Below are 14,628 nucleotides of genomic sequence, written 5' to 3'. Positions count from 1 at the left end.
CTTCTGGGATTGTACTTGGGCTCAGTTATTTCACTTAAAATCAAACTATTTAGTAACCTCTCTCTAGACCTGGGAGTAGCAGTCCCAGATGGCTGACCATCTCCAGTCCAAGAGACTGATCAGAATGTGAACAGGAACCAGCTTATACTTCCAGACAATATTAAAAGTGTTGAAGTCTTATAAATAATTTAAGTAACCTAACACTCATTAACTTTTAATGTGTTCTTCACAACTGCTTCTATGAAAGATGAAGAGCCTGATGTTAGCTATTCTGATTTTGTTCAACTTCTATGTCTTGTTTTGTTTTTAACTTATTGAAGCTTTTAGTCTTATTATGCGCAGCAGCATTTATAATCGAAAACAGTCAGTCTCCTTGACGAGAACAACAACAAAAAATTCTCCCAATGATATCTAAGATAAAGACAAATTATTGAGATCATTCTCCCAGTTTTCTACCTGACCAAAAGCTGTCTAAACCCTGTCTGGGATTCTGGGCTTCAGAAAGACAATACTGATCTCTGCAAACATCTAGTATATAATGGTCACATATTCCATAAGCATGTTGCTTCAAAAAGTCGGAAGAGCAGATTGTGGATGAAATCCCTGTTCAGACATAAATCACTAAGTGACCTTGGGCAAGTCACAATAGCCTCCCTGAGCTCTTTAACTGTCAAATTGCAATCATGATACTGACATGTACTATGCAGGGATTTCATAGCTAAGAAAAGTATGAGAAGTACTTTTGAAATGTTATTGTCTCTAGCTAAGTGTGTGGGAGACAGCAACGGTTCTACATGAGTGTGTATACCCTCCACATGTAACTAGATCAGTCAAAAAGGAAAATGAAAAAGGGAAGGAAGGAAGGAGAGAAAGATGAACTTGGATGCTGTTCTGATCTTTCCTCTGAGATGAAGGTACCTCCTCATCCTCCTTTTCATTTCCTACTCTGTTTTTCATCCATCAACTCACTTCTACTTCATCCTTTACATCTGGCTCAAGACAGTGTCCCAGTTAGCATGGAAGGAGCTGTTTAGAGGCTTCCACAGTCAGTGGCTGAGTCTCCTCACTGCCTTCATTTGTTTCTCACAGTACTTCACTCTCCTGAAAGCTCCAGGATTCAACCATTGCACTGCACATAACTTTTCTACTTCTTTTACTCTCAACATACATCACTTTAACAGAAAGGGAGGTTCTTCACATTTAGGTGGAAACTGAACTCAAGTATATCAACTTTTATTTCGAGAGCACCACCCATCTGTCAGTTTGCTGTGCTGTCATGGCTTTCATGTTGTTGTGATTCTGGAAGCTATGTGACTGCTATTTCAAAACCAGCAGGGTTATGTATGGTGGACACGTTTCAATGGCGCATCCACAGTAAGACTAAGAAGAAAGGCCCGGAATCTACTTCTGAAAAATTAGCCAGTAAAAACCTTGTTGATTACAACAGGACATTGTGCAGCTTGCTTGCTTCGGACATGTCATCAGGAGGGTACAATCACTGGAGAAGGATATATCATGTTTAGTGAAGCAGAAGGCCAGCAGGATGAGGAAAACCTTTGGTGAGATGGACTGGTACAGGAGCTGCAACAATGGACTCAAATATGCCAGTGATTATGAAGATGACACAGGATCGGGCAAGGTTTCATTCTGTTGTACATACGTCGGTCATATCATGAGTTAGAGTCAGCTCAATGGTAGCTATCTATTTATATATAAGAATGCTTCAGCAAATCTTACAACTACTCTCCAGTTCAGCTTTGTTAGATATTAGATTATCTTGGGTTTTCTTAGTCTGCGGTCTAGATTGGTAAATGTTACTTGCCTTTCTTCCCAACTGTCCATTCATTTAAACTCACAACAATCCTGAGATAGAAAAAGAATAACTGAGACACAATTCAGTTAAGAGTTTTCTTCCTTGGCACAAAAAACATCATTAACCTCTGCACTAGGTTCTCTTGCTTTCCACAACAGATCACACACCAGTTGTACAGACAGTGGCTCTCATCCCCTGTCTCAGCATAGCAGTATACATTTTTCTATCTACAAAAGGTGATTTTTAATTTCCGGTCATATTTCTCATCAATACTCTGTAAATTTTTTCTATGATATATGACCCTTATATTGAGAAGTCATGTCTTGGGCATTTTTTAATTTGTTAAACTAAACTGATAAGTAATCTGATACTTTACTTCTTGCTAAATTTATAATACTGTTTCTTTGAAATCAATCTCTTAGGTCTAAATAAGTCACTTGTTCTTGATCTTTTGAGTTTTTTAATGTAAAATACAGATTGATCTGCAAGAAATTTCAAGATTGAAGAATGGCAAAGGTGAGACAGCTGCTGCCCTTCACATATTATTTTTATTATACCACCTATATTTCACTAAGCAAATGTAAGAAATAGGTGACAATCACTGTTACATAGAGATGTCTGCTTGTCTCTTCTGATCTTTGCTTTACAGCTGCCAAATAGTCACAAATGATGATATGCCTGATTTTACAAGGTATTACAAGGGCTATAGAAAAGGACTTCAATTCAATAAAAGCTTATTGAGCACTTACAGTGTGCCAGGCACTGTGCTCAGTTGAAGATAAGGAAGTGAATGAGGCAGCTTACAGTCTGGTGGGGGATGCAGTCATGTAAACAGTTAAAACTCAGTGTAATAAGTGCTAAAAGGGAAAGCGGGATACAGAGAAGGAACCCTCACGGAGATTCGTCAAAGGTCAAAGAACATTAGTAGCTGGCGTGGAAGAAGAAGGACAAGGTGAAACTAACAAATTGAGAGGAGGCCAGACACTCGGCCTTATGGGTTACATTTAGAAGTCTGAATTTTGTCTTGAGAGCAACGAGAAGTCATTGGAGAATCTTTAACCAAGGGAGGAGAATAATCAAGCTTTTAAAAAACACTCTTCCTATAGTATGGAAAATGGACTGAAAGAAGAGACAGTCGGAGGCATAAAAACCATTTGAGAGATGGTGATGGCCTAATCTGGGTAGTGGCAGTAGAGAATGAGAAAGGAATGGATTTAATATATATATATATATATACACTTAGTAGCAGAATTAACAGGGAGTGGTGATCGGCTGGATGTAGGAAGAAAGGGAGAAGAAGGATTCAAGAAAGATGCAAGTATGAAAGTAGAGATGGACATGTTATATTTTAAATGCCTACGGGATATCCAGAAACCCTGGTGGCACAGTGGTTGAGAGCTATGGCTGCTAACCAAAAGGTTGGCAGTTGAAATCCACCAGGCGCTTCTTGGAAACTCTATGAGGCAGTTCTACTCTGTCCTAGAGGGTCGCTATGAGTCGGAACCGACTTGACAGCAGTGGGTTTGGTTTGGATGGGATATCCAAATACGAGATATTCAAATGAAGATTCTTAATAAGTGGCTGAATATACAGATCTGAAGCCCAGGAGAGAGATCGGGTCTAAAGATGTAGTTTTGAGTATTGTTATCTATGGTTGTGCATCACGGGTAATCAAGCTTCGGAAAAGCAAAACTCTCAAATATAAAAATCACTTATAGGTGGTAACTTAAATAAATGAGATTGCTGGAGAGGGGCCATGTAGAATGAGAAGATAAGAAGGTCCAGAACAAAACCCTGACAGCGTCAGAATCGAAGGGACCCCATGAAGAAAAGGTGTTTGCAAATAAAACTCCCAAGTACTGGCTAGAGAGGTAGTAGGAAAACAGGAGAGTGTAAAGTACATGGGTCTGCTAAGGCCCTCCCATCCACAGCAATAGCAAACATGAATGGACAATCTGCTAGGAGCTGAAAAGAAACTGAAGAAGAAGGTTCCCAGTCAGCAGTTGTGCATCACAGGTAATCAAGCTTCAGAAAAGCAAAATCCCCAAATATCAAAATTAATGCACATACAATTAATAAGTACTCATCCACATCACACACCAGTTCTGTGAAAGGAACTATACTTGGATTGGAGATCTGAGTTAAAAATTTCATTCCTGTCGGTGAAAAATCATGTGATCTTAGGATGCTCGATCTAACTCATACTTTTCTTATCTGCAAAATAAAAATATCTACACATCACGTAACTGTTTAAAGAATTAAAGATATAAAGAGTTTAGCCATGTTTCTAGTATGCAGTAATGCTTATTAGCAGATGTCTTTTGATTCCTGATGAATCATTTTACAGGGACCCTACACTCCAGGGTTTTATGGTATTCACACAGGACAGGTTATTACTACTACCTAATCACTTTTTTTTTTTTTTTAATCACAGGCTTGACTTTACTCCAATCTACTCTCTCAGATTCCATTAAAATATGGTCATCTGTTATAAAGAAGAAGGCTATGAGGCTGAGGGTAAGTTCTTCTAAAATACTCCGACATGAGCTCACCAACTATCCTGGTTCTAAGTACGGAAGCCCAGAGGCAATCAACAGCACATGCTCACTGTGTGCAGAGCCTGCTACTAGGCCCTGGGGAGAGGAGAAAGGCAAATGAAGACAAGACAGAAGAGGTGACAACACTAGGAACTTTGTGTCTGTTTGGATAGACGGTCATAACAACCAGGAAAAGTACCTTCAGGTGATCATGTGTCATATGCAAATTAGTAAAAATACAGTAGTCTTATTTCATGGGAAAGAAGCAACAAAAGGATACATAAATGTATTTAATTTAATTTCATTCATTCCTTTCTCCCTAGACTCCTAGAATTGGATAGGCCAGAGTTCAAATCTGGATTCAGCCACTTTCCAGCACATTATTGAAGATTTCTGTTGTTGTTAGGTGACATCGAGTCACTTCCCACTCATAGTGACACTATGCACAACAGAACGAAACACTGCCAGGTCCTGTGCCAACCTCACTATCATTGTTATGCCTAAGTCCATTGTTGCAGCCACTGTGTTAATCCATCTCCTTGAGGGTCTTAGTCTTTTTCAGTGATCCTCTACTTTATCAAACACGATGTCCTTCTTCAGGGACCGATCCCTCCCGATAACATGTCCAAAGTAAGATGTAGTTTCACCATTCTTGCTTTTGAGAAGCATTCTGATTGTACCTCTTCCAAGACAGATCTGTTCATTCTTTTGGCAGTCCACGGTATATTCAATATTCTTCTCCAACACCACAATTCAAAGATGTCAATTCTTCAGTCTTATGCAACACCGAGCTTTCACATGCATATGAGGTGACTGAAAACACCATGGCTTGGGTCAGGCGCACCTTAGTCTTCAAGGTGACATCTTCGCTTTTTTAACACTTTAAAGAGGTCCTTTGCAGCAGATTTGCCCAATGTGATGCATCTTCTGATTTCCTGATTGCAGCTGCTATGGGTATTGACTGTGGATCCAAGTGAAATGAAATCCTTGACAACTTCAAGGTCTTCCCCGTTTATCACTATGTTGCTTATTGGTCCATTTGCGAGGATTTTCGTTTTCTGGATGTTGAGGTGTAATCCATACTGAAGGCTGTGGTCTTTGATCTTCATCAGTAAGTGCATCAAGTCCTCTTCACTTTCAGCAAGCAAGGTTGTGTCATCTGCATATTGCATGTTGTTAATGAGTCTTCCTCTAATCCTGATGCCCGATTCTTCTTCATATAGTCTACCTTCTCAGATTATTTGCTCAGCATACAGACTGAATGGGTATGGTGAAAGGATACCAACCAGACATACACCTTTACTGACTTTAAACCACACAATATCCCCTTGTTCTGTTCAAATGAATGCCCCTTGATCTATGCACAGGTTCCTCATTAACACAATTAAGTGTTCCGGAATTCCCATTCTTTGCAATGTTATGCGTAATATGTTATGATCCACACAGTGAAATGCCTTTGCATAGTCAATAAAACACAGGTAAACAACTTTCTGGTATTCTCTTCTTTCAGCCATGATTCATCTGACATCAGCAATGATATCCCTGGTTCCATGCCCTCTTCTGAATCCACCTTGAATTTCTGGCAGTTCCCTGTGGATATACTCTGCTGCTGCTGCTTTTGAATGATCTTCAGCAAAATTTTACTTGCATGTGATATTATGATATTGTTCAATAATTTCTACATTTGGTGGGAATCACCTTTCTTGGGAACAGGCATAAATATGGATCTCTTCCAGTCGGCTGGCCAGGTAGACATCTTCCAAATTTCTTGGCATAGATAAGTGAGTACTTCCAGCATTGCATCCTTTTGTTGAAACATCTCAATTGGTATTCCGTCAATTCCTGGAACTTTGTTTTTCCCCGATGCCTTCAGTGCAGCTTGGACTTCTTCCTTCAGTACCATCAATTCCTGATCATATGCTGCCTCTTGAAATGGTTGAACATCAACCAATATTTTTGATATAGTGAATCTGTGTATTCCTTCCATCTTCTTTGGAAGCTTCCTGCATCATTTAATATTCTCCCCATAGAATCCTCCAATACTGAAACTCTAGGCTTGAACTTTTTCTTCAGTTCTTTCAGCTTGAGAAACCTGAGTGTGTTCTTCTCTTTTGGTTTTTCATCTCCAGGTCTTTGTATATTTCATTATAACACTCTAACTTGTCTTCTCGACCTGTCCCTTGAAATCTTCTGTTTAACTATTTTACTTCATCATTTCTTCCTTTTGACATTTAAGAGCAAGTTCCAGAGTCTCTTCTGACATCCATTTTGGTCTTTTCTTTCCTTCCTGTCTTTTTAATGACTTCTTGCTTTCTTCATATATGATGTCCTTGATGTCATCCCACAACTCATCTGTCTGAAAATTTCCAAGATTTCTAAGCTTCACTTTCCTCAACTATAAAATGAGGATAAAAATACTTTATATAGCATGCATAAAATAATATATACTAAACGCTAAGCATAATGCTTAGACATAGTAAGTACTCAAATTATTTATTAGTAGTTCATTAATGTTAATAACAACTGCACAGATACAATGCTTGTGCCCCTTTGACCATATTCACCTTCTCCTCTGTACATTAACAATCATTTCCCCCATGCTATCTATCTCCTATACCCACGCCTCACCATTCCAATCAGCAAAACTGGTACATCTGCTATCAGTTTAACTAGCTGTGTTTGTTAGACTGTGTGGAGGCAGAATTCGTTTCTGGTCTGAAATAGAATCATAAAATCCCTTTGGTACATGAAAAGCAGCACCAGTCTTGGGGATCATCCCAATTCTGTCACTTGTGGATCCTGCAACCTTACGCAAATTACTTAACTTCTTCGATGGTTTCCATGTGTGTACAGCAAGAATCTCCACAAGACTTACGAGATTAAATGACGATATTTATGTAAAGATGCTCTGGAAGTTGTAAAGCATAATACAAATGAGGAAATTAATATTAGTATTACCCAAGTGCAGAGTGGTTGCTCTTTTCTCTTTTTATCATTCTACCTCAGAGTACACTATTGGAACATCCAACAGACCTCACTGGCACTTACTGTAGACAAAGTTGTCTTCTTTAAGCACTTAGTGCAATCAGTGGTTACCAAACCTTCCTATGCAGCAAATCTGGATCAGAGGACCTAGTCAGGCCTCAAACCTGGCACTTTTCATCATGAATATTCCTGACATCCAATGTTGTTGTTCTTGTTGTGAGCCCTCAAGTCAAGTTCGACTCATAGCAACCCTACAGGACTGAGTAGAACTGCCCCACAGGGTTTTCTAGGCTGTAACCTTTATGATAGCAGATCATCAGTTCTTTTATCCCACGGAGCCCACTATGTCTTTTTGTCACTGATCAACAGCTTTAAATAGACCCTGAAGATCTCTACAAATAGTCCTCCCCACAGGGACTTCTGGTTAGCTGAAGAATGGCCAGTGTAGAGAGCCTGGGAGGGAATGTGGCTCCGCAGGCATGTTAAATCTGACAAGGCATTCACTACCTAAAAGGATCTTTTCTGACTCAGCTGCAGCTGAGTGTTACAAGAGTATATCCTGATAACCTCCCCCCCAAAAAAAACCCCCTCTGCCATCGAGTCGATTCTGACTCATGGTGACCCTATAGGACAGGGTAGAACTGCCCCATAGAGTTTCCAAGGAGCACCTGGTGGATTCAAACTGCCGACCTTTTGGTTAACACCCGTACCTCTTAACCACTACACCACCAGGGTTTCCATATCCTGATAAATGAAGGCAAATTTCTTCACTTGACAAGGCATTCCCAACGCATGTGATTTCTCCAGTCATGTCACAAGTATTCCTGTCTGTGTCCACCGAATATATATGCATCAGTATCTTTGAAATCCATGGCAAACATAAGGAATCACACATAAGAAGTTCTAAGTAGGAGAATTAAAAATAGTCAAGAGAGATATTACTTGTACCCAGTAACAGAAGGCAGTGGAGGAGCAAGCCAACCGGAAAGTTGGAAAGATAAAGTTTAGACTCTATGCTGAGTACCATTCATAAGCACAGAAAACCAAACTGGTGCGGTAAACAAGTTACTCTGCTGGAACAGCCCATGGTTCTGGATCCCTCACTAAGCCCTAAATATTCACCACAGAACTGGTAATGTAAACCATCAACAACTTGCCTTCAAACTTGAAATTTGAATGAAGACGCTAAAACCAAATAAATGAGCCAACAGACAGGGAAAAAATGAGAATTAAAAATTAAAGCATAATATAAGATGACACAATTAAGACAAAGACATTATATCAAAAAATATAAATGAGGGAGATTCACTGACTCATTAAAAGAAAAAGGACTCTTGTAAATTATATATGTGTACAGACATGTATATATGCACGTATATATTAGTAAACAGAATCACTAGCCCCTTGAAAGAATAATACACCACAACCAATTGTTTGCCATCTCAGAAATTTATTTATGATTAGCTTAATAGTAAAAATCTATTATAATTCACCAAAGAAGATCATCTCCATAGTTACTGAAAAGGTGATTGATAAAAATTTTCATCATAGTAATAGAGAAAAGAGATGGATATTCCCTTAACGTAATAAAAGATGAATACTCCAAACAAAGGCCAACATCATTCCTAATAGAGAAATGAAACATTACCACTTAAGCCATGAAGATAAAAGGATGGGAACTGTCCCTACTACTATTCAACATTGTTCGGGAGGTTCCAGACACTGAAATTAGTGAAAGGAAGTAAACGGTAAGTGGTTGAAACACTGGAAGGAAAGAGGTAAAATTATCATACAATCAATAGTTCTGGAATGACGTACAAAGAACCAAAAGCAACTGATATTAGCAAAATCAACTAGAAAATAATTAGAAGCAGTAATAGAATTCACTGAGATACCCAGGAAAAAAATTCAGAAGCTGATAAATCCCTTAAGTAGAAACAACCAATTAGATAAAAACAATGAAAGAAACAAGTCCATTTTTAATGGCTTAAAAAAAAAGTTTAAATTATTATCAAGTCTAACGAGAAATGTGAAGACCTACAAGAAGAAAAATTTTAAGACATTAAATTTAAGTATAAAAAACAAAGCGAATAGGTAGAAAAAAGGTCTGTTTCTGAATCAATATTGCAAAAATGTCAAATTTTCATAAATTAACAAATTTAACGTTATGATTTTAAAACATCCAACACAATTCTTTGAGGAACCAGAAAAACTGACTCCAAAATTCATACAGAAAAATAAATGTGCAAGAACAGAAAAAATGAAACTAAGGAAAGAAGACTATCTCACTAGACATTAAAGCATATTATAAAATTAAAATAATTAAACTAGTCTCATTCCAGCACATGATCAGGCAAATACTAAACTAACGAAACAGAGGGGACAGAAACACACATGCACACGTGCGCACACACACACACAGTTACATTTTTTTTATATATTTATATATAAATATACGTATTTTGAAAACCTAGTGGCACAAAAAAAAAAATTTTTTTTTTTTCTAGTGGCACAGTGGCTAAGAGCTCCACTGCTAACCAAAAGGTCGGCAGTTTGAATCTATCGAAACTCTACAGGACAGTTCTACTCTTATAGGGTTGCTATGAGTCAGAATTCGACTCGACGGCAACAGGTTTGGTTTGGTTTTATATGTATGAATTTAATGTTATCTTTTAAAAGCAGCACTTCAAGTCAGCAAAGAGAAGGAAAAGAATTTTCAGTTAATACATTGGGAGAAGTGACTAGCCATTTGGGAAAAAAAAATTAAATCCCTACCTCACTGCTTGCACCAAATGTATTCAAGATTGATCAAAGACTTAAAGAGCTTGTGTGCCAGGAGTTAGAAGGAGGGGCATTACCACGTTTTGCCTGTACTTCGTTACTTTTTAACTTTTTATTTTGAAATAATTATAGACTCACAAGGAGTTGCAAGAATCGTACAGGGAGGTTCCCTGTACCTACCACCCAGCTTCCCCCAATGTTGACACCTTACATAACTATAGCGTATGTTGCGGGGTATGTTCAAAACCAGGAAACTGAGATTTAAATGTTTTCAAAAATAATATTTTAAAATGACAAGAAGAAAACATGTTGTAGCGGACAAAGCTCAAGCCTGGGGCTCGTAAAAGAGAAAGCAAAAAATTTAACTACAAATTAATACTTTAAAATTCTACATGGAAAAATATAAACAAAATAAAAAAGACAAATAGCAAACAGAAACCCAATATTTCCAACATATATGACAAAGGTCTCTTTTCATAAAATAGAAAATAAACAAAATTTCCTCCCAAGTCAACTATTAAAAAAAGATCAAAACTCCAATAGAAAAATGGGCAAATGCATGAACAGATAGTTTTTTAAAAATGTAACACATTTAAAAAGACAAGTAAGGCTTTTTTTAATCTATTGTTTGGTAAAGTTCAAAAAGCTTGATAAGCACTTTTTTTTTTTTTTTGCATATTCAAGGGAAGAAACGGCCTTCATACACTGGTGGTAGGGAAAGAAATTGATGCCATCTCTTTGGAGGGCAATTTGGCAATATTTATACTAATGCAAGCTGCCTCATGCCCTTTGACCCAGCATTTCTGGATATTTATTTTATTAATACATTAGTAGATACCAGCTAAGGCACGTGGCGCTCACTGTAGCATTGTTAATAGAAACATCTGTAAATAACCTAAATATTCCTGGTTTGCACTCATCTATTAGCCTAAAGCCTAAAGGTAGGTGGTTTTAACCCACTCAGAGGAACCAACTTGATAGCAATGGGTTGGTTTCTTTGTTTAGTGTATAGTGAACTGGTTTTTATAACTTATGATCACATCTACTAAAAAAAAAATGCCATGGAACTATTAAAAAGAATGAGGTGGATTCATACGAATTAAAAACAAAATGATCTAAAAAATACACCGTTAAGTGCATAAAGTACAAGAAGAACGTATATTATGCTCTCATTTGTGTGAGCTTCCTTTAACCATGGAAACCCTGGTGGCATAGTGGTTAAATGCTATGGCTGCTAACCAAAGGGTTGGTAGTTTGAATCCGCCAGGCGCTCCTTGGAAACTCTATGGGGCAGTTCTACTCTGTTGGGTTGCTATGAGTCAAAACTGGCTTGACAGCACTGGGTTTTTGGGTCCTTTAACTAAAGATAGCTTGTCTGTGAATGGAATAGTTCTGGAAGGATATACAAGAAACAGAAATAGCAATTATAATGTGAGAGACATCTTTTATCATGTATATTACCAACTTCTTAAAAGAGAGATCTACTTCACTTATTTCTTTGCCACTCTCTCATTTTTACACAGGTGGGTCCAAAGGTTTTCCAAACCTATGTGACAAGCTTTCTACAGTTCCTCAAAAAAATTTTGACTTGAGATTTAAAAATAAATAAATAAACAACAGAGGATTAAGCGCTAAAAATCTTCTCCATTAGGGACAATTAACAATCATTAACATCTATAGAGCAATTTACAATTTATAAAACACCTTCTTATGTTACTTTCACGTTAACCATCACAACGTGCTATGGAATGGGTATATTCACCCTTGTTTTTCAGAGAGATAAACAAAGTTTAAGAAATTCACTCAGAATTATGCAGCTAATAAATGGTAGATATAGGCATCAACCAAGTGTGTCTTACTTCAAATCCCGTCCTCTTTGTTTGGCACTTTATATTGTCTTTCTGTTCTGCTTTAATTTTTACCAGGTGCCAGGTACTAATTCTTCAATTTTGAAAAAGAAAGTAATTAAAAAAAAAAATTTTTTTTTTTGAAGAAAATAAGTAGGTAGTGATAACAGGAAAAAATTCTTCACCCGGGGTATTGGCAAATGCTAGGCCTAGAAAAAAAATCTCTTAAGAATGAACACCACCACCAACAACAAAAAAATATAACATAACGGCTACAAAGAGATCCTCTAACTTTAAAGAATAATGCTAAAACATTCAAGAAGCAAGGAAATGTTGTTAGGTGCAGTCAAGTCAGCTCCAACTTAGAGCCAACCTATGTACAACAGAAGGAAACACTGCCCGATCCTACACCATCCCCACGATTGTTCCTGCTATGGTTGAGCCCATTGTTGGAGCCGCTGTGTCAATCTACCTCACTTGACGGCCTTTCTCTTTTTCCAAAGTATGTGAGACAAAGTCTCATCATCCTCGCTTCTAAGGAGCATTCTGGCTCTACTTCTTCCAAGACGGATTTGTTCATTCTTTTGGCAGTCTATGGCATATTCAATATTCTTCTCCAACACCATAATTCAAAGGCATCAATTCTTCGGTCTTCCTTATTCATTGTCCGGATTTCGCACGCATATGAGCTGACTGAAAATACCTTGGCTTGGGTCAGGTGCACCTTAGTCCTCAAAGTCACATCCTTGCTTTTTAACACTTTAAAGAGGTCTTTTGCAGTAAATTTGCTCAATGTAATGTGTCCTGTGATTCCTGACTGCTGCTTCCATGGGTGTTGATTGTGGATCCAAGTAAGATGAAATCTTTGACAACTTCAGTCTTTTCTCCATTTATCATGATGTTGCTTATTGGTCCAGGATTTTTGTTTTCTTCATGTTGAGGTGTAATCCATACTGAAGGTTGTGGTCTGTTATCTTAATCAGTAAGTGCTTCAAGTCCTCCTCACTTTCAGTAAGCAAGGTTATGTCATCCACATAACACAGGTTGTTAATGAGTCTTCCTCCAATTCTGATGCTATGGTCTTCTTCATACAGTCCAGCTTCTCAGATTATTTGCTAAGCATACAGGTTGAATATGTATGGTGAAAGGATACAACCTTGACACACACCTTTCCTGAGTTTAAACCACGCAGTATCCCTTTGTTCTGTTCAAACTGTCTCTTGATCTATGGACAGGTTCCTCATGAGCACAGTTAAGTGTTCTGGAATCCCCATGCTTTGTAATGTTATCCATAATTTGTTATGATCCACACAGCCAAATGCCTTTACATAGTCAATAAAACACAGGTAAACATTCTTTTTTTTTTTTAAACATACTTCCGGTATTCTCTGCTTTCAGCCGTGATCCATCTGACATCAGCAATGATATCCCTGGTTCCACATCCTCTTCCGAATCCGGTTTGAATTTCTGGCAGCTCCCTGTTGATGTACTGCTACAGCCACTTTTGAATGATCTTCAGCAAAATTTTACTTCTATGTGATATTAATGATACTGTTTGATAATTTCTGCGTTCAGTTGGATCATCCTTCTTTGGAATGAAGCAGTACTTTTTTTTTTAATTATTGTACTTTAGATGAAGGTTTACAAAACAAACTAGTTTCTCGTTGAACAGTTCGTACACATATTGTTTCATGACATTGGTTAACCGCCCCGTGACATGTCAACACTCTCCCTTCTCAACCTTGGGTTCCCTATTACCAGCTTTCCTGTCCCCTCCTGCCTTCTAGTCCTTGACCCTGGGCTGGTGTGCCCTTTAGTCTCCTTTTGTTTTATGGGCCTGTCTAATCTTTGGATGAAGGGTGAACCTCAGAAGTGACTTCATTACTGAGCTGAAAGGGTGTCTGGGGGCCATACTTTCAGGGTTTCTCTAGTCTCTGTCAGGCCAGTAAGTCTGGTCTGTTTTTGTGAGTTAGAATTTTTTTCTATATCTTTCTCCAGCTCTGTTTGGGACTCTCTATTGTGATTCCTATTAGAGCAGTCAGTGGTGGTAGCTGGGCACCATATAGTTGTACTGGACTCAGTCTGGGGGAGGTTGTGGTAGATGTGGTCCATTAGTCCTTTAGACTAACCTTTCCCTTGTATTTTTAGTTTTCTTCATCCTCCCTTGTTCCCAAAGGAGTGAGAACAGTGGAGTATCCTAGATGGCTGCTCACAGGCTTTTAAGACCCCAGACGCTGGCCACCAAAGTAGAATGCAGAACATTTTCTTTATAAACTATGTTATGCCAATTGAGCTAGATGCTCCCATAGACCATGGTCCCCACAGCCCTCAACCCAGCAATTCCGTCCCTCAGGGAGTTTGGATGTGTCTATGGACCTTCCATGACCTTGCCTCGTACAAGTTGTGCTGGCTTTCCCAGTATTGTGCACTATCTTACCCTTCACCAAAGTTACCACTTACCTATTGTCTATTTAGTGTTTTTCCATCCCTACTCCTTCCCTCCCTCATAATCATCAAAGACTGTTTCTTTTTGTGTATAAACCTTTCCATGAGTTTCTACAACAGTGGTCTCACACAATATTTGTCCTTTTGTGATTGACTTATTTCATTCTGCATAATGTCCTCCAGATTCACACACATTGTGAGATGTTTCACAGATTCATCA

Source organism: Loxodonta africana, chromosome 12, assembly GCF_030014295.1.
Source record: "Loxodonta africana isolate mLoxAfr1 chromosome 12, mLoxAfr1.hap2, whole genome shotgun sequence".
In the NCBI taxonomy this organism is placed as follows: domain Eukaryota; kingdom Metazoa; phylum Chordata; class Mammalia; order Proboscidea; family Elephantidae; genus Loxodonta; species Loxodonta africana.
The sequence above is the reverse complement of the archived record's forward strand: the minus strand, read 5'-3'. Positions refer to the sequence as shown.